Source organism: Thalassophryne amazonica, chromosome 4 (assembly GCF_902500255.1).
Source record: "Thalassophryne amazonica chromosome 4, fThaAma1.1, whole genome shotgun sequence".
Lineage (NCBI taxonomy): Eukaryota > Metazoa > Chordata > Actinopteri > Batrachoidiformes > Batrachoididae > Thalassophryne > Thalassophryne amazonica.
This window is the reverse complement of record NC_047106.1, coordinates 128,840,184-128,862,660: the sequence shown is the minus strand read 5'-3', so window position 1 is coordinate 128,862,660 and position 22,477 is coordinate 128,840,184. Positions and strand designations below refer to the sequence as shown.

The window sequence follows — 22,477 nt, the reverse complement described above, 5'->3', positions numbered from 1 at the left end:
CTTCTCCACAGACAAATCAGTTTTCATACCACCTGGAGAGCAAAGAAAAGAAAAGAACACCAAAATGTCCAGCCACACCCCCCCAACACACAACAAATATCGTGCCATGCAGAAAATCACCCCACAGGACGTCCCCACGAGGCGCATGTCACTGTGGGATTTCCCCTCGTTGTAATAATTAAAACACATATCACATTTGCAGCAGATCACTGCGCACTTGACATGTCATGCCAGCTGATGTGTTCACGATGTATGAGCCCGGCTCTTTGTGACAGGGGAGCCAGCTGGCTCTTCATGAGATGAGCGTATCAGGTAATTCATGTAAAACATAAAAGGGAGACCCGTGATCCACTCATTTCATTACTTCCTGGTGTACGTCTAGGCAGAGGCTAAATCCGCTCTTTATATCAGGAACTAAGTTTAATGAGTTGCGGTGTTTTTGAAAAATTTTTTCCTCCACTGCTGTGTGCGCGACATTCCATGTACTCGCACTGTATTCGTGCGCGCAAACATGAGCGTGCATGAAACCATCACTGCGGTATTGTGCACGCCTGTCTACGTCTTTTGTGTTATGTGTGAAGGGGCCCTAAGGTGTGGGTGTTCTCTTCTTTTTTCTGTATCATTCTATTGCCTATATAAACTGTGCTCTACGTTCTTATCCACTACTAGCCGTTCAAACAAGTCAGTTTGACAAATGTCACTGTGACAATTTATCAGTTTGGAAGCATAAATGTAGATATTTCACTAATTTCCTACAGCTCAGAGATACACTGAAGAGTAGGGGTGTCATGGATCACAAAAGCCACAGTAAGAAGAAGAAATGTAGCAAAGCTGATCTAAAACTTCACATTCATTTTCAAAAAGATGCTGATGAGGAACAATAATAACCCTTTCAGGATAAATACATTTGTCCTACCACCACAGCAATGATTCAGATCAGTGGACCTGTCAAGCAGATGCCTAGAAACTTATTTTCCAAAGCTATGGAATTTCTACCAGCTCAGCAGTGCGTGCATCAAGTATGGCGACTGATTCAGTGAGCACCACACTGTCCAGAGAAGAGACAACAGACATTTCACCCTCAACTCTGTCAGATTTTGGCTTCAGACATATGCAGTTTTAACACAGTTTTAACTGGCTGCATGAACATGCAGTTGGAACTCCCTATGAGACCGTTTGAATACACTCAGACTTTTCACCGTTACTGCAGGCGACAGACACTAATGAGCATGCACCTAGCCATATCTGTTTATAGCAGACTGCAGTTGCAACTGACTGACATGCACACAGCAGCAGCAAACCCTTTATTTACAGTCCATTGAAATTAACAGTTATTTTAAAAATAAGTCACCATGACACAAAATCACAGATATGTAAACTTTGCAATTAATCCATGACTCACAAGCATTTTGAACTGTGGGAGGCAGCCCATTTGGTGTTATGTTTCGGATGCGGTCGGAGCACCGACCCAGCGTTTGAAAGGACCCAGCATAAAATAAGCAGAGCATGGTTCAAAAGGTAACAGAATTTAATAAACATAACAGTGGGTGAAGTGCTAAACAACTAAAAAGTCCGCGGTCTGGTGAGGTGGAAACACGGCGCGCTCTCAACAGCGCAAACGGTCCGGAGCCACAGCAGTTCGGACCCAGGGACCCCGCCGACACCCCCCAGGTGGCCGCGACAAACCAAGTCTGTGAAGAAAGAAAACATGGAGGTGAGTCCAACTCCACACAGAGAGACACAACTCAAAGGTGCACGCAGTCAGCAAACACTTCCTGGCTTAAAGCTATACATCAGCTTCTCACCCTGCAGGCACGGAACAACTCAGTTCAAATCTCCACTGCAGCAGAAGCTGATTAGACAATTAGCATAACGTGACAGCTCACCAACACAAGGTGTGAGGGACACCAAATCCACTGTCATTACTTCATAAAAGTCACCAAAACCAAATTACCTCAGGAAGTGTGCTGAAGAGCGTGAGACCTCACCCAATCCTCCTTCACAGACTGTGGCGTCAAACCTGGAGCGGTCTCTGCGTCCGTGATGGTGAGATTGTTCTCCTGACGTCGATCTCACACGTCTGCTCACAAGGTCGAGTCTCTGGCAATCACACACTGTGCATTCAAGGTTTAAATGCAACAATCTCTGATTAAGACAAAATACACCACAGCTGTGAGTCCTCATGACCTGCATGTGAAAACAAGCCTCAGGTGTTCAGGGTGAGGTCCTAATGCTCAGCCACTCAGTCCTGAATGCATACCACCTGGTGGGAGAAACAGAAAACAAAACCCAAGCCAGCCAAACACCCCAGCCCACAACATTTGGATCACGAATCAACCCCGTTTGTGCACTGTGCCTTCCTCTGTGCTGAGCTCATGTGCTGTGTAAATAACACAAAATAAGTACAGCTAGAAATGTACTTGAACCCCAACTATACTTGTGCTATACGCTTTAGACTACAGGTCACAGATCCTCAACACAGCTCTGAATAAGTAAATACGAAGGGTCACCCTGTTTGTTGCCTGCTTCAGGAAAATGTAACTGCCAACAGCATGCTGCTGAATGTGAGATCTTATCTTTATTGAAAAAGGTGAAAATGATCAGTACTGCAGGTGACAAAATAAAAGAAAGAAGTTTAACACATAATCTGAATATTGTAAATACACTTAAAGACACCATTAGGACTGGATACTCTGCTCTGTCGGTGTAATGGACACAGAGTAACCAGCTGTGACTGTTGTGATTGTGTTGTGATTGGAGCAGACACTGACGAATGAACTCCCTGGAGGAGGCACCAAAACCTGCTGAGAAAATGTCGAGTGGCGTTATTCCAGCTGTGACAGGCTTCGATTTAGAATACCAGCTTAATAGATTCAGAAATATATGTTGTTTTTTTATGAATAGGTTTGGAAGTTACATTTCATTTTTAACTTAAACCAGGGGTCTTCAACTCCAGTCCTCGAAGGCCAGTTTCCTGCAACATTTAGATGTGTCTCTGCTTCAACACACCTGAGTCAATTAATGAGGTCATTAGCGACACTCTGGAGAACTTGACTGTACACTGAGGAAGTAATCCAGCCATTTGATTCAAGTGTGTTGGACCAGGGACACGTCTAAAAGGTGCAGGACACCGACCCTGAAGGACTGGAGCTGAATACCCCTGAACTAAACAGACCAAAGTAATACAATAATTTGTCATATTCATTCATTCATTCATTTTCTGCTGCTTATGGGGGTCTGCATCACGGTGACAGCACAGCCAACAGCTCATCCCACACTTCCCTATCCTTGGCCAAGTCCTGTAACTCTTCCCAGGGGATCCCAAGGCGTTCACAAGCCAACTGGTAAATATAACCTTTCCAGTGTGTCCTGTGTCCTTCCCTGGGGCCTCCTCCCGGTTGAACGTCCCTGAAAGACCTCCTTAAAGAGACAACCAGAGAGCATCCTCACCAGATGCCTGAACCACCTCAACTGCCTCCTTTTGATGTGAAGAAGTAGTGACTGTGCTACGAGTCCCTCCCAGATAATCCAGCTTCTTACCCTGTCCAGGTGTGTAAGCCCAGGTACCAGAGGGAGGAATCTCATTTCTGCTGCTAGTATCCATGATCTATTCTTTCAGTCATTACCCAAACCTCATGACCATAGGTGAGGTTAGGAATGTAAATTGACTGGTAAACTGAGAGCCTCACCTTCTGGCTCAGCTCCTTCTTTACCATGATGGTCCGGTACAATGTCAAAAAAATTTTAGACACCGCCCCAATCTGTCTACAGACAGGTGAAATATGGGCATTCATTTGGTTTTCTCCACTCAGTGTAATTCTCAACACCATGGCCAAAGAGTTGGAGCTGATGTTCCCTCACAATTCAAGACATACTCCTCCTAAGAATCTCCCGAAGTAAATGACTGACTGACACAAAGGCATTTCCACTGTACCTAAGGATCTTCTGAAGACATCTAGTCACCACTTCAGCTCACTGGCTAGTGCCCAAGTCTCACAACAATAGATAAGAGTAACCACTATAACCCGAAAGACTTGAACCTCCATTCTAACCTAATATCATCCTTGCTAAACACCCAAGCACATCTGCTCAGTGACATCATAACGCCACAACCTGTTCCCAGTCTCTTGATCTCAAAACTTGTATTCCCCTTCAAGCCTGCCAATTCGAATACTGTTTGCAAGTGATTCTTATAATGAAGTCTGATCTCTGGCCTATGTCCTCATATATCCTGACACCCCGGCTCTTCCATTTCAGATCTCCTATGATGTACTTTGGACTGACTGAGGTCTTTGTACTCTTCCCCCATCTGTGCTCTACGTTGGGTCATGTCAGTTTTCAGACCATGATGCCCAGCCCATAGACCACACAAGCACTGAACAGTGTGTGAGCCACAACTCATTCCTGATGAACATCAGTTTTCACTGTGAAAAATTCAGAGGTTGTGCCCCTGCTTTACACAGAACTCACACAACCTGTGTATATGCTGGTTATGATGTGTAGTAGATTATTAAGGATCCCAGGAATTCTAAGCATGTCCCAGACAGTAGCTGGGTTACCCAAATCAAATGATTTTTGATAATCAACAGATGCTGCAAATGAGCACTGCCAATATTCGTGTAAAGACAGAAACTGAAGGGGTGATGATGAATGTCATCAGTGCATATGACCAGCAATTGGGTTGTGAAATGAAGGAGAAAGCAGGTTCCTGGAGTGAGATAGATGAGGTGGTATAGAGTATAAATAACCAAGGCAGAAAGAGTGGTGATGAGATGAAACATCAACAGGCATGGTACCAAGCAGAGGAATATGGAAGGGAAGATGGTGGTGGATTTTGGACATAGGATGCAAATGTCTCTGGCTATTTTAAGAAGAATGCAGCGCACATGTTGATGTACAACAGTGGAGGAAGATTCCCACAACTGGACTATGTCCAATGCAGGATATGCACCCTGAAAGAAATTTGAGACTGCATGGGGATAACATGGAACAGCATAGCTTGAAAGCATGGGATGGTGGTTTATAGAGATGAAGAAGAAGAAGAGAGTGAAAGATGAACCAAGGTTTAGGTGGTGGAAGCTGAAGGAGGGACAGACTGTCATGGGAGATTCAGGAAGGTGAGACAGGCACTGGTTGGAGGTGAACTGATGCTGAATGACTGAACAACTGCAGGAAAGTGTTGAAGGATGGCCAGAAGATACTGGACATGACATCTGTACATAGGACAGAAGACAATTAGGGCTGTCACGATAATTACTATACTGACATATTGTTTGATATATAAAGATGAAGGCTATCATTTTTCTGAACTTGATAGATCACTATTTACATATGTGTTTTTTTTTTTTTTACATGAAAGGTCATTCACACCAAGCGTGCAGCATGGTCATTTTGTTTCCTCCACTCATATTTTTTGCAATCGTGGACATGGTAATAATGTGTCTGGATGTGCAGCGGGGGCAGAGATTTCTCCGTCACTGTCTGGCTTTTTGAGCATCTGGTGAACAACACAATCACCATCATGGATACACGACAGGAAAAAGCAAAGCACTCAGTCTGCAAGTCATAACCATAAGGTTAGGAGCAGAACGCAGAAGAATGAGTGACAGACATCACCCTGCTGGGAGGAGCTTTTTTCAGTGACTGTTTGAAATATTTGTCCAATTAACATTCCATTTTGCCAGCTTTCATCCTTGACTCAAAATACATAAGCATACCAAATGGAAAATGTCACCTCTCCATAGTTTACATGCTATACACAAGTTACATGCACACACGCACACACATATGCATGCACACGTGCATATTTATTTACGTGCCTTTTTTTGGTTGAAATGTAGATATGAATGATTGAATGAATCTACCAGATTAAAAAATGTACACATTACTTTTCATGCTATTTTATCTAAAAATAAATGTCCAAGGTTCATTATCATGTTAATCAAGAAATCATCTCATCTGAAGTTATAGTTTTAATTTACAGATGAACATCAAAGATTTCTAAAGAAATTATTATTTTTTACTTTTTAATATATTTTATTTTACAATCTATTTTAATTACAAGTTTTCAAATGTAAGAAATGTTTTTTTTTACTTCAAAATGTGCAGTAATCAAAAATTAATCTTGAGGTTAAAAAAAATTTGTAAAGACTTTCTTAAGGGCCCCTTCACACATAACACGAAAGACACAGAAACCAAAAGAAAATCCGCGAACCAAACATGAAATGAGGAACCACGAAACATTCCACCTGCTGTTGTGAAGGATGCATGGTCGCACAGCCATGCACGACACACCGGTGACAGTTTTGTGCACACTCGTGCACGTGCACGAACACAGTGCGAGCAGCTGGAGCGTGTGGAACCACATTGCGCTGCTGTGGAGAAACAAAAAATAAAAAATACATGCCACCAGTGTGATTCAAACCTGCAATTTACAAAAGCTCTGATTAACAGACGGAAACTTTACCACTGCACTACCACCGCTGTCCTATAACAGGAGTGTAAAATGCCTAAAATCAACAAGGAGATAAACACTTTTTTTTTTTAAACAGAGAAATTAGACAATGTAGAAAAAAAACAGCCAGTTGAAGTGACGAGACTGCGTTATTCCATCCAGAAAGTTTCGAAGAATAAATAGAATTAATTATCTTAACTTTTTCTTCTGAAATATCAATTTACATGAAAACGTTTTCATTTCTGTTTGTACTGAATCCTTGTCTCTGTATGAGATCAGACCACTGCAGGTGAGTTTACAAAGTAATTACAAAACTTGATGTTTTATATCAGTCTCTAAGATTTCATGGATGGGATGGTCACAGAATAGTGACACTGCTTAAGGTGATTTTTAATCTGTACAGAGTGACGTTTTATGAAATGCAATCATTTATGCAAAAATTAAACAAGCTCAAAGCTATTACTTATAATATTGAAGGCTGTCTGGCTCAACACAACACTCTCATAAAAAAAAAAGTATTTTAAAGTGCTGCACAGTAAATTTATCTAACGTGAATGAAGAGATGCCATCCAAGTCAAACACATTTCCTGAAAAAAGAAAGTATTCATTTACACTCTGTTACACGGTAGAGACAAAAAGCTCTTGCTTGAAGTTGCAGCTTGCTGCCTGCTCTGTGCCTCACTACATTAAAGTTACTGCAAATTTGGTGCAAATGTCCATTTGGTGCAAATGTCCATTCAAAATAATGTGTTTTCAACCTATTAAACATTATTCATTACCTATACCTAACATCAAATGACATGAAATGTAATTTAAAATCATGAAATTTAAAATCTGCATCATATTTAACTTCAATTTATATTTGCTCGAATTTTGGCTCTTACAATAGATTAAAAAATCATGACACATCCTGAATTATTTATTTTATTTTATTCGACTTTACATAGGCCCATTGATGTCTGAGAAGGGCACATCATATGGAGAAAGGGTAGGGTTAGGGGGCCAATTAGTCCATATCCACCCTATGTATCACTGATTTAGAATATTTCATTATACTTTTTTTTTCAATTCCAGTGTTGAATATTCTTGAGTATTAAAATTTCACAGCTCTTTGAAAGGATGCATTTACATTGGGTTAAAAAAGTATTTAGTCAGTCCCTGATTGTGCAAGTTCTCCTACTTAGAAAGATGACAGAGGTCTGTAATTTTCATCACAGGTACACTTCAACTGTGAGAGACAAAATGCGAAAAAAAAAAAAAAAATCCAGGAAATCACATTGTAGGATTTTTTAAAGAATTTATTTGTAAATTATGGTGGAAAATAAGTATTTGGTCAATAACAAAAGTTCAACTCAATACTTTGTAACATAATCTTTGTTGGCAATGACAGAGGTCAAACGTTTCCTGTAAGTCTTCACCAGGGTTGCACACACTGTAGCTGGTATTTTGGCCCATTCCTCCATGCAGATCTCCTCTAGAGCAGTGATGTTTTGGGGCTGTTGCTGGGCAACATGGACTTTCAACTCCCTCAACAAATTTTCTATGGGGTTGAGGTCTGAAGACTGGCTCGGCACCTCCAGGACCTTGAAATGCTTATTATGGAGCCACTCCTTCGTTGCCTGAACGGTGTGTTTGGGATCATTGTCATGCTGGAAGACCCAGCCACGTTGCATCTTCAATGCTCTCACTGAAGGAAGGAGGTTTTGGCTTAAAATCTCACGATACAAGGCCCCGTTCATTCTTCCCTTAACACGGATCAGTCGTCCTGTCCACTTTGCAGAAAAATGGCCCCAAAACATGATGTTTCCACCCCCATGCTTCACAGTAGGTATGGTGTTCTTGGAATGCAACTCAGCATTCTTCTTCCTCCAAACACAACAAGTTGAGTTTTTACCAAAAAGTTCTATTTTGGTTTCATCTGACCACATGATATTCTCCCAATCCTCTTCTGGATCATCCATACGAGGTCTGTCAATAAAGTAACGGTCCTTTTTATTTTTTCAAAAACTATATGGATTTCATTCATATGTTTTTACATCAGACATGCTTGAACCCTCGTGCGCATGCGTGAGTTTTTCCACGCCTGTTGGTGACGTCATTCGCCTGTGAGCACGCCTTGGGAAGGAGTGGTCCCGCCCCCTCGTCGGATTTTAATTGTCTGGAAATGGCGGAATGAAAAGGACTTTTTTTCCATCAGAATTTTTTTCAGAAGCTGTTAGAGACTGGCACCTGGAAACCATTCGAAAAATTTATCTGGCTTTCGGTGAAATTTTACGGGCTTCACAGAGAATAAGGTCTGTTAGTACAGCTTTAAGGACCCCTTTAAGGACGGTCGGTGCGCCGCGCTCCGAGCTGCGATGACGCGGCACAAACCACTGGATCATTTCTAAACGGATGGCTCTGTGGATACGAGACCATCGTGTGCTCTTTCTCTGGTTATCACAAGAGCTGGACATCAGCCATTTTCCAGCAGATTTCACTTTTAAGAAGAGATTTTGTCATGGAAAGCCGCGCGGAGGCTTCGCGCATAAAGACCGATTCGCTTTGGAAGAGAGACAAAGGAACACCTCCATTTCGGCGTGTCAGAGGACAAGTTTGGACATGTCTATCTCGGGTTTCAATGCTTACCAGTCCAGTAAGTATCAGTGAAATTGTGGAGAGCTGGACATGTCCAAACTTGTCCTCTAACACGCCGAAATGGAGGTGTTCCTTTGTCTCGCTTCCAAAGCGAATCGGTCGTGACGCGCGAAGCCTCCGCGCGGCTTTCCAGCACGGAGCGTGGCGCGCCGAGCCTGGCATGCCGAGCGTCCTTAAAGGGGTCCTTAAAGCTGTACTAACAGACCTTATTCTCTGTGAAGCCCGTAAAATTTTCACCGAAAGCCAGATAAATTTTTCGAATGGTTTCCAGGTGCTAGTCTCTAACAGCTTCTGAAAAAATTCTGATGGAAAAAAAGTCCTTTTCATTCCGCCATTTCCAGACAATGAAAATCTGACGAGGGGGTGGGACCACTCCTTCCCAAGGCGTGCTCACAGGCGAATGACGTCACCGACAGGCGTGGAAAAACTCACGCATGCACACGAGGGTTCAAGCATGTCTGACATAAAAACATATGAATGAAATCCATATAGTTTTTGAAAAAATAAAAAGGACCGTTACTTTATTGACAGACCTCGTATGCTCTCTGGCAAACATCCAATGGGCCTGGAAATGTACGGGCTTAAGCAAGGGGGTGACAGGACTGAGCGGAGGCGAGGCACAGACAGAGGCTGTGTTGTGAGGCTGGGGGTGCCTGGCTGTCTTTTGTTTCTGTCTTTTGTTTTTCCTTCCAGGTGGTGCGCGTTTAGGACTGAGTGGCTGTGTGGCTGAATTATCAGGACCTCACCCTGATTACCTGAGGCTGATCATGTGCAGCTCGTCAGGACTCACAGCTGTGGTGCATCTACACGGATTGGAGCATGCTGACATTTAAGTCTGGAGTACACAGTGTGTATTTGCCAGAGACTCGACCTTGTGACCAGACGGGTGAGATCGTCGTCTTGAGAGCCATCTCATCATCACGGATGCAGAGAACATCCAGGTTTGATGCATGGTCTGTGAAAGAGGAGGGGGTGAGGTCTCACGCACGTCAGCACACTTCCTGAGGTACGTTAGGTTTTGTGACTAACATAAGTACAGTCAGTAAATGTGGTGTCCCTCACACCTTATTATATGTGTTGTTGTGTTGTCGTGTTTTTTTTTTTTTGTTGATTCCCTGTTCCACCTCCGGCTTCAGCGCGCCTTTGAGCCGTCTGCCATCGGCGTGGCTGAGGTTTGGGGCAGTGGAATATACCCGCAGCTGGTGGCTGGTTTGGAAGTCGGAGGGGTGGCGCCGTTTTGTGCCGTCTGCCATAACCGCTGTTCCACTCCTCCCGGTTGACTTCTGGGGTATAGTCATGGTTGGTGACGCTGGACGTGCTTCCAGTTTCCACTGCGCCGAGGGGGTGGGGCTGGGGTTGTTTTGTTTGTTTGGTTTTTTTTCTCCTTTTGTTTTTCCCCCGTTTCTGCCCTCAGGGTGTGACTGTGGTGTCCTCTGGGGGGGAAAGGGCTGTGGGTCCATCTAGCCATAGACGGCCGGGGCTGGGTCCATTGGTCATGAGGGGGGGCGTCTCCTGGGGTTGATGGAACGGTCCTCTGGGAGGCGCTGGGAGTCCCCGTGGGTGACTTTGGATCCCAGAGGGACCTCGGTTGTGGTTATTACTCCTGGAGCTGGCGGGATGCCCTCTGGGGGGTGTTGGTCCCTACATGTCGTCCGGGGGGGAGGGGTGTGTTGGCGTTTTTATTTGCAATCTTAAGTTTGGGTTGTTTTTCTTTTCTCCTCTTCCCGGGGTTTGATGGGAAGGTCCTCTGGGGAGGGGGGGGTGTTAGTGTTTTTATTTGCAAGCTTAAGTTTGGGTTGTTTTTCTTTTCTCCTCTTCCCGGGGTTTGATGGAACGGTCCTCTGGGGAGGGGGGGGGGGTGGTTTGGTTGTTTGTGTTTGTTCTTTTTTGTTTTATGACTAATCAGACTGTAAACATGGTTGGACAAAGGCTGACCGCACAGGTTCAAGAACTCCTGGCCACACCTGTGCAAATTGACTGACAGAAACAAGGGCAAAGATGCAGTCAGAGGAGAAGACGTCAACCGTTCTGTTAGGAGAAGATTCTGTTGGAAGATGAATGCAGATACGGTTTCCAGCCATGGTCCCTGGAGGGGGGTGTTTCTCCTGGGCCAGGTTTGTGTGGTCGCCGGGAGGCTTCCCGTGAGGGTGGGGTGCTGTTGTGAGGCTGGGGGTGCCTGGCTGTCTTTTGTTTCTGTCTTTTGTTTTTCCTTCCAGGTGGTGCGCGTTTAGGACTGAGTGGCTGAATTATCAGGACCTCACCCTGATTACCTGAGGCTGATCATGTGCAGCTCGTCAGGACTCACAGCTGTGGTGCATCTACACGGATTGGAGCATGGTGGCATTTAAGTCTGGAGTACACAGTGTGTATTTGCCAGAGACTCGACCTTGTGACCAGACGGGTGAGACTGTCGTCTTGAGAGCCATCTCATCATCACGGATGCAGAGAACGTCCAGGTTTGATGCATGGTCTGTGAAAGAGGAGGGGGTGAGGTCTCACGCTCGTCAGCACACTTCCTGAGGTACGTTAGGTTTTGTGACTAACATAAGTACAGTCAGTAAATGTGGTGTCCCTCACAGCTTATTATATTGAGCTGTTATGTTAGTCGTTTAATCAGCTTCCACTGCAGTTGAGTAATGTGAACTGGGTGTTCCATGCCTGCAGAGAGGGAAGCTGATTAGTGATTAAGCCAGGAAGTGTTTGCTGTTTATGTACACCTGGGGGGTGTCGGCGGGGTCCTTGGGTCCGAACTGTTTCTCGCTCCGGACCGTTTGTGCAGCTGGGAGCGCACCGTAAATCCACCACGCCAGACCGCGCACTCATTTGTTGTCTTTTTTTCACATCACTGTTATGTCATTAAATTTTGTTATCCTTTGTACCGTGCTCTGCTTATTTTATACTGGGTCCTTCAAACGCTGGTCGGTTCTCCGTCCTGCATCCGACACATAACAGGCTGGACACAAATGCAGGCTCACAACAGGACGTATGCGTAAAAGATGGTTTTATTCAGGCCTGGGTTCAGTAACAGGAAGGCAGTCCGCGGAGCAAAAGTACCAGCAGGGGACAAGACAGAGGACGTGGTCAAAAACAAGCAGGGTCAGTACACAAGCGAACAGAGTTGTCAGGGCTGAGGCAAAAAGCAGGATCCGGTACACTGAGCTGAGTCAAAAAACACGGCTTGGCAAAACAGGACTGAAACAAAGTGCTGGTGAGTGAATGAATCAACAAACGAGCAGGGAGGAAGTGAACTGAAACAGTTTAAATAAGAACAGGTGTTAATAAGATAATGAGGTGCACGTGGAGGAGGAAGGGCCTGGAAGGGGGCGTGGTCAGGTGACAACTAAGAGGCAAAAGAGATGCAGAAAGGCGCAAGTAAATGACAGATGAATGGGGCGTGGCCAACAGTGATGACAAAGTGCAGGTGCGGGACATGAGAGTGCAGTGATCAGAAAGAGACTGTGATAACAATGAAACTGGACATGACAACTTAGAGACCTGAGAGAAGTGCAGACAAAGAGAATGACAGGCAGGTGCAAGTGAGCGGTGAAGAGATTACAGACATGACAACTAAAGATCATACAAAGAAAAACATGAACAGGAATCTAAACTTGAACAGGGCTGAAAAGCAAACCAGAACGTGATAAACAGAATCATGGGAAATAACACACTGTGACAAAACCAAGTGGAACAGACAGACAAAACTATAAGAAAAACAAAACCTGGCATATCAGTACTACACAACAGAAATGAGAACAGCAAAAACAATAGGCAAACAATAACTAAATGATGAACTAGAACAAAACTAGAACGGAACTGGAACATGGCAGAAGTATAAAAGTAACAAAGAAAGAAAGTGACAAAGCAAAAATAGAACATAGAATAAACACATGATGAAAAAGGCAATTAATAAAACAAGGCTGGGGCAAAAGGAGCAGAACCAAATAAAGAGGGAAAATAAGGACTGAAGCCTGGAACTGGGTGGGGCATGACAGGGGAACACGCCTGGCACTGCAGGATTTGAGTCCCTCTCTGCGTACGGGATGAGATCTTGTGTGGAGCCCCAAATCGAGGGAGATTATCAATGGTCTTGTATGTCTTCCATTTTCTTACAATTGCTCCCACAGTCGATTTATTCACACAAACCTGCTTGAGTATTGTAGATTCACTCTTCCCAGCCTGGTGCACATCTACAGTTTTCTTCCTGTTGTCCTTTGACAGCTCTTTGGTCTTGGCCATGGTTGAGTTTGGAGTCTGACTGTTTGAGGCTGTGGGTAGGTGCCTTTTATACAGATAACAAGTTACAACAGATGCCATTAATACAGGTAACAGGTGGAGGACAGAAGAGCTTCTTAAAGAAGAAGTTACAGGTCTGTAAGAGCCAGAAATCCTGCTTGTTTTTGGGTGACCAAATACTTATTTTCCAACAAGATTTACAAATAAATTCTTAAAAAAATCCTACAATGTGACTATCTGGATTTTTTTTTTTCCTCATTTTGTCTCTCACAGTTGAAGTGTACCTATGATGAAAATTACAGACTCTCTCATCTTTCTAAGTAGGAGAACTTACACAATCAGGGACTGACTAAATACTTTTTTTTTACCCCACTGTACATTTTATGCTACATTATTGTTATGATTCCTCTCTGTGTCTGTGCTTGTCCTCTGTCTCTCTCTTGTGACCAGTCCTGGGTTTGGTTCTCTGTGTGGTCACTGTTCTGTCTTTCTTATGCACTTCCAGCTTTATTTTTGTGGTCACAGTTTCCTTGTGTGTTTTGTAAGTCGCCTTCGTGTGTTATTCCTCAGCTGTTTCCTATCTGTGATTACCCTCATCTGTCTCCAGCTTGTGTGATACCCTCCTAGTGTATTTAAACCCCTGTGTTCCTCTCAGGCATTGCCTAAATGTTGTGCTTTTTGCCCTTTTCCTGCCCACAGGTTTGTAGTATTTCCTCGTGATTGACTCCTTAGTGTATTTTGAAGGACTGCCTGCCATTTATTGGACACTTTGCTCGTTAATTGCTCACTGTGTTATTGGCCTCTAGCTCTGTTTTTTGGACCTTCTGCTGGCCTATCCTCTCATGGTGTGTACCGACCTCTGCAACGATCCTGGTTCGAGCAATAATGCCTGTTACTGAAGCCAATCTGTCTTATCTCTTCAACCTGTCTCCCTCCGTGACAATTATCATTATATCAAAATGATGTTGACAATAATATTGTAATATCATCATTTTCGCTGAGGCAATATATCATTGTTATCATGGCAGGTCTAAAGATGAGGAGACTTGGCAGTGGAATGAGGAAGCACATAAAAATAACAGAAGGAAAGGGTTGGAGGAAAGAATTGGGATAATCAGAGAGTTGATGAAAGTAGACAGGAGTACAAGACGATGCAGTGTAAGATGAAAAGAGAAGTGGCTAAGGAGAAAGGATATAGTGAGCCACTAAATGAAGGAGAAAAGGAATTGTTCCAACTGGCCAGACAAAGGGATGAAGCTGGAAAGGATGCGTAGCAGGTTAGAGTGCTAAAGAATGCAGATGGGAATGTGTTGACCACTGAGGAGCATGTGGTGAGCAGTACAACAGAGTACTTTTGTGAAGGTGATGAATGAAGGAAATAAGTGAGAAACAAGACTGAATGGTGGAGAGAGAATAAATCAGGAAGTGTCAGGAAGATTAAAGTTTCCCGCGGGGACACTCCTCTGTGTACCTCGAGCAAATGACAGTTTTTCAAGTGTTTTGATCTAATTTGATTGGCCAATGGACAAATCACTCGAATCACTTGCACTAACAAAAACCAGGCTTTGTGACAATGGTGAACACCTGCTGCTGCATCAGTGACTCATGTCTTTATAACAACATCCATTTATGAGGTGGTCAGCAGATGAAAAACCTTGGACCAGACTGTCCAGAATCATCTATTCAGCTGCAAGACAAGGATCAGGGAACAATTTACAGTTATTACGAAGTGTCTTCCCCAGCAGAGCGGAGTTATTTCAAAGTCCTGGCACTGAAATATTATGGATAAATTTGGTGGTATGAGATGGAAAAACCACCGCTTTCAGTCCAGCAGACCGTGAAAGGATTGCTGCAGAAGAGAAATGTTGTAGACTTGTTAATCACTGTCCATGTTAGACTGCAGTGTCATATTTTTACAATCTTCAGTTATTCCCATTTCCTGATAGGGACAGCCTGAACAGTGTGATAAAGCTGACAAAGGAATTCAAATTTTATTTTATGTTTAAAAAAAGACACTGTCATGTTTCTTCTCTTACTTTAAGGAAAATATTCTAATCCAAACATTAAGCATTATGTTTGGATTCTGTGAACTTCTGTCCCCGAACCCCAGAATATGCTTATTTCATTATTATTGTAGGAGGGTTTCTGTATTTTGAAGTAAGCAGTATATGTTTATTTGTGTATTGAAAAAGTTATATAAAAGGATTTAAAAATAAAATGAAGAGACACTGTCATCGAGTAGGGTAACCTAGAGGTGAAGGGGCACCCTTTTAAAAAAATATCACCAACTGCCACTGATATACACCATAACTACAGGAAGGCAGCAGGGCCAGATCAAGTGTCCACATTCATTTTAAGGCACTGCACTAATCAACCGGCTCCACGCAGGTTTGGGACCAGCACTCAGAATGCAATGACTTGGATCCCATGTGGATGAGTTAGGCTCAGTATTGTTCATTAATTAAATGGACTGCATTTATATAGTGCTTTTCCATTTGCATCAGACGCTCAAAGCTCTTTACAATTATGTCTCACATTCACCCATTCACACAGACACACTCACACACCAATGTCAGGGTGCTGCCATGCAAGGCGCTCACTACAAAGCGAGAGCAACTAGGGGACCTTGCCCGAGGGCACTTAGTGATTTTCCGGTCTGCTGGGTTTTGAAGTGAGGATCCTCTGGTCTGAAGCCCCGACGCTTAACCACTAGACCATCACCTCCCCCTTAATTCATTTTCTATACCTGGCTATTCCAATTAAGGATCATGGGGAAGGTGGAGCCTATTTCAGGGATCATTAGGCGAGAGTAAGGGTACACCCTGGATAAGACGGCAGTCTGTTGCAGGGTCACATATAGACAGACTCATTCACACTCTCACACACACCCATGGTCCATTTAGAGTCACCAACCAACTACTAACCTGGATGTCTTTGGAAATAGGTGGAGGCACCTGAAAGGAACTCATACAAACACGGGGAGAACACAAAAACTCCACACAAAAGGGACAAAGTCTTGTTGTGAGGCAACAGTGCTAACCACTAAGCCACCGTGCCACCCTGGTCTCTGTTGTCATATATGTTATGAATTAATCTCTTCTATAAAGTGCCTGAGTGTTTTAAATGTACTGTTATCTCTGTACCATGTACTGTGCTGTCAGATTATTGGCCTGTTGTTTTGACCTCTGTTGTTGTGAAGGCTTTGAAGTGACCAATCTGTAGTGCTGACATGGCCACATTTCACTTCCTGTGTTCACTACAGAGGATGATGCATCATCTTGCAGCACCCACAGGCCCATGTGACAGACGAGGGTTTGTTTATTGATTTTAGTTCAGCATTTAATGCCATCATGGTGCATTAATTAGACACAATGTAATTAAATTTTACATTTTCGTGTTCTCTCAGGGCTGTGTCTTTCATTGCTGCCATATTCACTTTATACAAATAACTGTGTATCCCATTTTGAATCAGTTGAAGAACTAACTCCTATATAGGACCTGAGGCCCACGGGTTCCAGTTGTTATATCCAGATTCTGTGAAGTGAATGAGCGTCTACAACTCGCCCTGGATGGTACAACAGTCCACTGTAGATTATGTCCCCCAAAGACTAGTGCACATTTACAGCTGGGTGGACTGGGACAATGCAGATGACAATGTAGTTTCTTGTCCAAGAACACAGACAGGTAAGCTTTACAAGGAATCAAACCCAAGACTATATACGAGGTCTATTAGAAAAGTATCCAACCTTATTATTTTTTTAATAAACCATATGGATTTAATTCATATGTTTTTACGTCAGCCAAGCTTGAACCTTCGTGCGCATGTGTGAGTTTTTCCACGCTTGTCGGTTGCGTCATTCGCCTGTGAGCACGCCTTGTGGGAGGAGTGGTCCAGCCCCCTCGTCGGATTTTCATTGTCAGGAAATGGCTGATTGATTTGGGCTTTTTTCCCATCAGAATTTTTTCAGAAACTGTTAGAGACAAGCAGCTGGAAACCACTCGAAAAATTTATCTGGCTTTCGGTGAAAAATTTTATGGGCTTCACAGAGACAAAGGACTGTTACTATAGCTTTAAGGACGCCCCACAATGGAGCATCGAGAGGCAGAAAACACGTCATCAATTCTACACGGATGGCTGTGTGGAGCCGGGACCGTCGTGAGCAATTTCTCTGGTTATCACAAGAGCTGGACATCAGCCATTTTCCGGCAGATTTCACTTTTAACAAGAGATTTTGTCATGGAAAGCCGCACCGAGGCTACGCGCGTCAGGACCGATTCGCTGATCAAGCGAGACAAAGGAACACCTCCGTTTCGGAGTGTTAGAGGACAAGTTGGGACATGCCCAGCTCTCCACAATTTCTCTTATACTCACTGGGCTGCTAAGCATTGAAAGCCGAGGCATGTCCCAACTTGTCCACTGGCACTCCAAAACAGAGGTGTTCCTTTGTCTCGCTCGATCAGCAAATCGGTCCTGATGCGCAAAGCCTCCGCATGGCTTTCCATGACAAAATCTCTTGTTAAAAGTGAAATCTGCCGGCTCTTGTGATAACCAGAGAAATTGCTCACGATGGTCCCGGCTCCACACAGCCATCCCTTTAGAAATGATGTGGTGTTTTCTGCCTCTCGATGGCGGCTCGGAGTGCGGCGCGCCGTGCGCCATTGTGGGCCATCCTTAAAGCTGTAGTAACACTCCTTATTCTCTGTGAAGCCCATAAAATTTTCACCGAAAGCCAGATACATTTTTCGAATGGCTTCCAGCTGCCTGTCTCAAACAGTTTCTGAAAAAATTCTGATGGAAAAAAAGCCCAAATCATTCCGCCATTTCCTCGCAATGAAACAATGACGAGAGGGGTGGACCACTCCTCCCACAAGGCATGCTCACAGGCGACTGACGCAACCGACATGCGTGGAAAAACTCACACATGCGCACGAAGGTTCAAGCTTGGCTGACGTAAAAACATATGAATCAAATCCATATGGTTTTTGAAAAAAATAATAAGGTCGGATACTTTTCTAATAGACCTTGTATTAGTACCCCAACTTAGTACTATATACACACACAAAACTATCAATCTACATGAAACTTCACTAAAGTCTAAAAGTAAGATATTTCTCCATAAAATATAAAAATGTTCTGTCAAGTATCGGCTGTTCATGCCTCCTTTTAATTGTCTGCTTCAATCTATTGTATTTGTCACACACATATTCGGCTTCAGACATAGCAATTGTCATGCAACCTACTGTTATTGCTGTCATTTAAAATGGTTCTATTATTGAACAGATTTAGGAAGATATATTTGTGCTCAAACGTTTACATACCCTGGTGGATTTTTTTTTTTTTTTTTGGCCATTGTTCAGAGAATATGAATGATAACACAAAAACTTTTTCACTCAAAGTTAATGGTTGGGTGATGCCATTTATTGTCAAACAACTGTGTTTACTCCTTTTAAGTCATAATAACAACAGGACTACCCAAATGATCCTGATTAAAAGTTATACCGTGTGTTGCCCCCTTTAACATCAGTGACAGCTTGGAGTCTTTTGTGGTAGTTGTGGATGAGCCTCTTTATTTTCTCTGATGTTATGCTGCCCATTCTTCTTGGCAAAAAACCTCCAGTTCCTGTAAATTCCTGGGCTGTCTTGCATGAACTCCACATTTGAGATCTCCAGAGTGGCTCAATGATAGTGACATCAGGAAACTGAGATGGCCACTCCAGAACCTTCACTTTATTCTGCTGTAGCCAATGACAGGTCAACTTGGTCTTGTGTTTTGGATCTTTGTCATGTCATGTTGGACCGTCCAACATGATGAAGTATGATGCATGAGCAGCTTCCCGGTTGATCAGTGCAAATTTTCCACCAGTATTTCTGGCGGAAGATTCCTGTGCCTTTGTAGCTCACACATACCCAAAATATCAGTGATCCTCCTCCGTGCTTCATAGTAGGAATGGTATTAGCTTTCATCATAGGTCTTGTTGACTCCTCTCCAAATGTAATGCTTGTGTTTGTAGCCAAAAAGTTACATTTTGGTCTCATCACTCCAAATGACTTTGTTCCCTGTATTGTTTGGTGTATTATAAGCAGGATACTCTGTGGCATTTGCATAGTAATAGCGTTCTTCTGGCGCCTCGACCATGCAGCCCATTTTTCTTCAAGTGCCTCCTTATTGTGCATCTTGAAACAGCCACACTACTTTTTTCAGAGGGTCCTGTATTTCAGCTGAAGTTATTAGTGGGCTTTTCTTTGCATCCCGAATAATTTTCCTAGCAGTTGTTGCTGAAATTTTTGTTGGACTAGCTGACTGTGGTTTGACTCTGACAGAATGCCTCATTTTCCACTTCTTCATTAGAGTTTGAACACTGCTGACTGGCATTCTCAGTCCCTTGGATATCTTTTTATATCCCTTTCCTGTTTTATACAGTTCAGTTACCTTTTCTTTAACAAGTCTTTTGCTTTCTTTATGACTCAGAAACCAGAAACATTAGTGCAGCACTGGATGAAAGATGCAAGGGTCTGTCAGAAACAGAAACTCACTGACCTTTTACACACACACACACACACACACACACACTGATTACAAGAAAACAGATCACAGGTGAAGATGTTACCTTTTGTAGCCATTCAAACCCCTTTGTGTCAGTCTGTGTGAATATTATCAGGCCAAAATCACCAGGGTATGTAAACTTTTGATCAGGGTCATTGGGTTGGTTTATGTTGACATTATGATTTAAAAAGAGTAAACACAGTTGTTTGACAATAAATGGCTTCATACAACCACTAATCATGAGTGGAAAAAAGTTTTTATGTTATCATTCATATTCTCTGAAAAATGGCCAAATCCCCCCCCCAAAAAACAAAACAACTGTCAGGGTATGTAAACTTTTGAGCTCCACTGTATAGATATATCTGTTGTATCGATAAAACAGCCTTAATTTCTAATCTTATAACGAAGAGTACTTTTTACAGGCACCAGGTCCGAAGATAAGTCTGTTTGACTTTATACTGCAGAAAATATATGTAAAGTAGCAGCTTTACATATATTTTCTTTAAACGGCAAGTTCCTTCCATCCAAAATGAAGCAAACCTGGAAAAAGAAAAGGTTGTAGTTCCTTGACTGGCTGCTTGAGGCTAGCTCCAGAAAGGAGCACATTGCACACAAGCCCATATTCAAATATCCAACTTGAGAGCAGAAATAAACATGTTTACAACTTGGTACAAAAAAATATTGTTTGTTTGTTCCTCCAAAGACAACTGTATGGGTGTGAATTTTTTCAAAATTACTCACTAGTTTAAGACTTATGCCATAAAAATATGCATAATTGTGGTCACTGTGTGCTGCTATGCGCCAAGCTTCTAGTTGTTATGGAAGACCATGTCTTGTGCTTTCTTAGCATTTTATTACAAATATCTAGCAACATGAATTGCTCTGTGGTTAATTTTCCGAAGAGATCATCTGAGATGTCTGTGTTCTAGTATTCCCACTGAGGGAAATTTTAATTTTGTATTGACAAAAGCACTTTTATAGCAGTTATCAGAAGCTTGATGATATTAGGTCCACTTAATCCACAATTACTGAAGAAATAAGGCAGTCATAATTTTTAATGCCCACACCAAAACCACAAATTATGAACTTACTACCCAGAGTCTCCCAGAAGTGATTTAATAAACACTCAAACCAAAGTTATCCTGTTATCTTAGATTGTTTGGTAAGTAACTCTAAGATGGGAAAGCGTTTGAGCTTTGTTTCCCCGCAGGGTCTCGCCCACACTCCACCTCCTTATCAGTTTAAGAGCAGGCTGTGACGTTGGCAGAGTAAGCTTTGCTAACATGGCAACACCCACAGCAGCAACATTTTGGCTTTAAATGGGCTCTTCTGGGTTTGTGTAGAAAACCTATGGGTGATGTCATGCAGGCTTTGTGCAGTACAGTCTCTGCTTTTCAGTGTGACTCACTGGGTGTTCAAGATGTTGCAACTTTTCAAATAAAAAAGTGCAGGACAATGACGCAGTAAGAATTCTATCATGAGTTATTCTTACATGCGATGTGCATATTGCAACTACAGTCATATACAGTAGAGTAAAAAAGTATTTAGTCAGTCCTTGATTGTGCACGTTTTCCTACTTAGAAAGATGACAGAGGTCTGTAATTTTCATCATAGGTACACTTCAACTATGAGAGATAAAATGAGAAAAAAAATAATCCAGGAAATCACATTGTAGGATTTTTAAATAATTTATTTGTAAATTGTGGTGTAAAATAAGTATTTGGTCACCCACAAACAAGCAAGATTTCTGGCTCTCACAAAGCTGTAACTTCTTCTTTAAGAAGCTCTTCTGTCCTCCACCTGTTACCTGTATTAATGGCACCTGTTGGAACTTGTTATCTGTATAAAAGACACCTGTCCACAGCCTCAAACAGTCAGACTCCAAACTCAACCATGGCCAAGACCAAAGAGCTGTCAAAGGACACCAGGAAGAAAATTGTAGATGTGCACCAGGCTGGGAAGAGTGAATCTACTCTGGGAGCAATTGTAAGAAAATGGAAGACATACAAGACCATTGATAATCTCCCTCGATCTGGGGCTCCACGCAAGATGTCATCCCATGGGGTCAAAATGGTCATGAACTACACAAAGGAACCTGATGAATGACCTGCAGAGAGCTGGGACCAAAGTAACAAAGGCTACACACTACGCAGAGAGGGACTCAAATCCTGTGCCAGGCGTGTCCCCCTGCTTAAGCCAGTACGTGTCTAGGCCCGTCTGAAATTTGCCAGAGAGCATATGGATGATCCAGAAGAGGACTGGGAGAATATCATGTGGTCAGATGAAGCCAAAACTAGAACACTTTGGTTAAAAACTCAACTTGTCATGTTTGGAGGAAGAAGAATGCTGAGTTGCATCCTAAGAACACCGTATCTACTGTGAAGCATGGGGGTGGAAACATCATGCTTTGGGGCTGTTTTTCTGCAAAGGGGACAGGTCAACTGATCTGTGTTAAGGGAAGAATAAACGTAGCCATGAATCATGAGATTTTAAGCCAAAACCTCCTTCCATCAGTGAGAGCATTGAAGATGCAACGTGGCTGGGTCTTCCAGCATGACAATGATCCCAAACACACCGCTCAGGCAACGAAGGAGTGGCTCCATAAAAA

General features: G+C 43.0%; 1 protein-coding gene across 1 annotated transcript in view; it reads right to left on the bottom strand.

Moving 5' to 3' along the window:
* LOC117508719 (sodium/calcium exchanger 2-like) overlaps positions 1-22,477 on the bottom strand; it is a 554,569-nt gene that overhangs the window by 241,360 nt on the left and 290,732 nt on the right.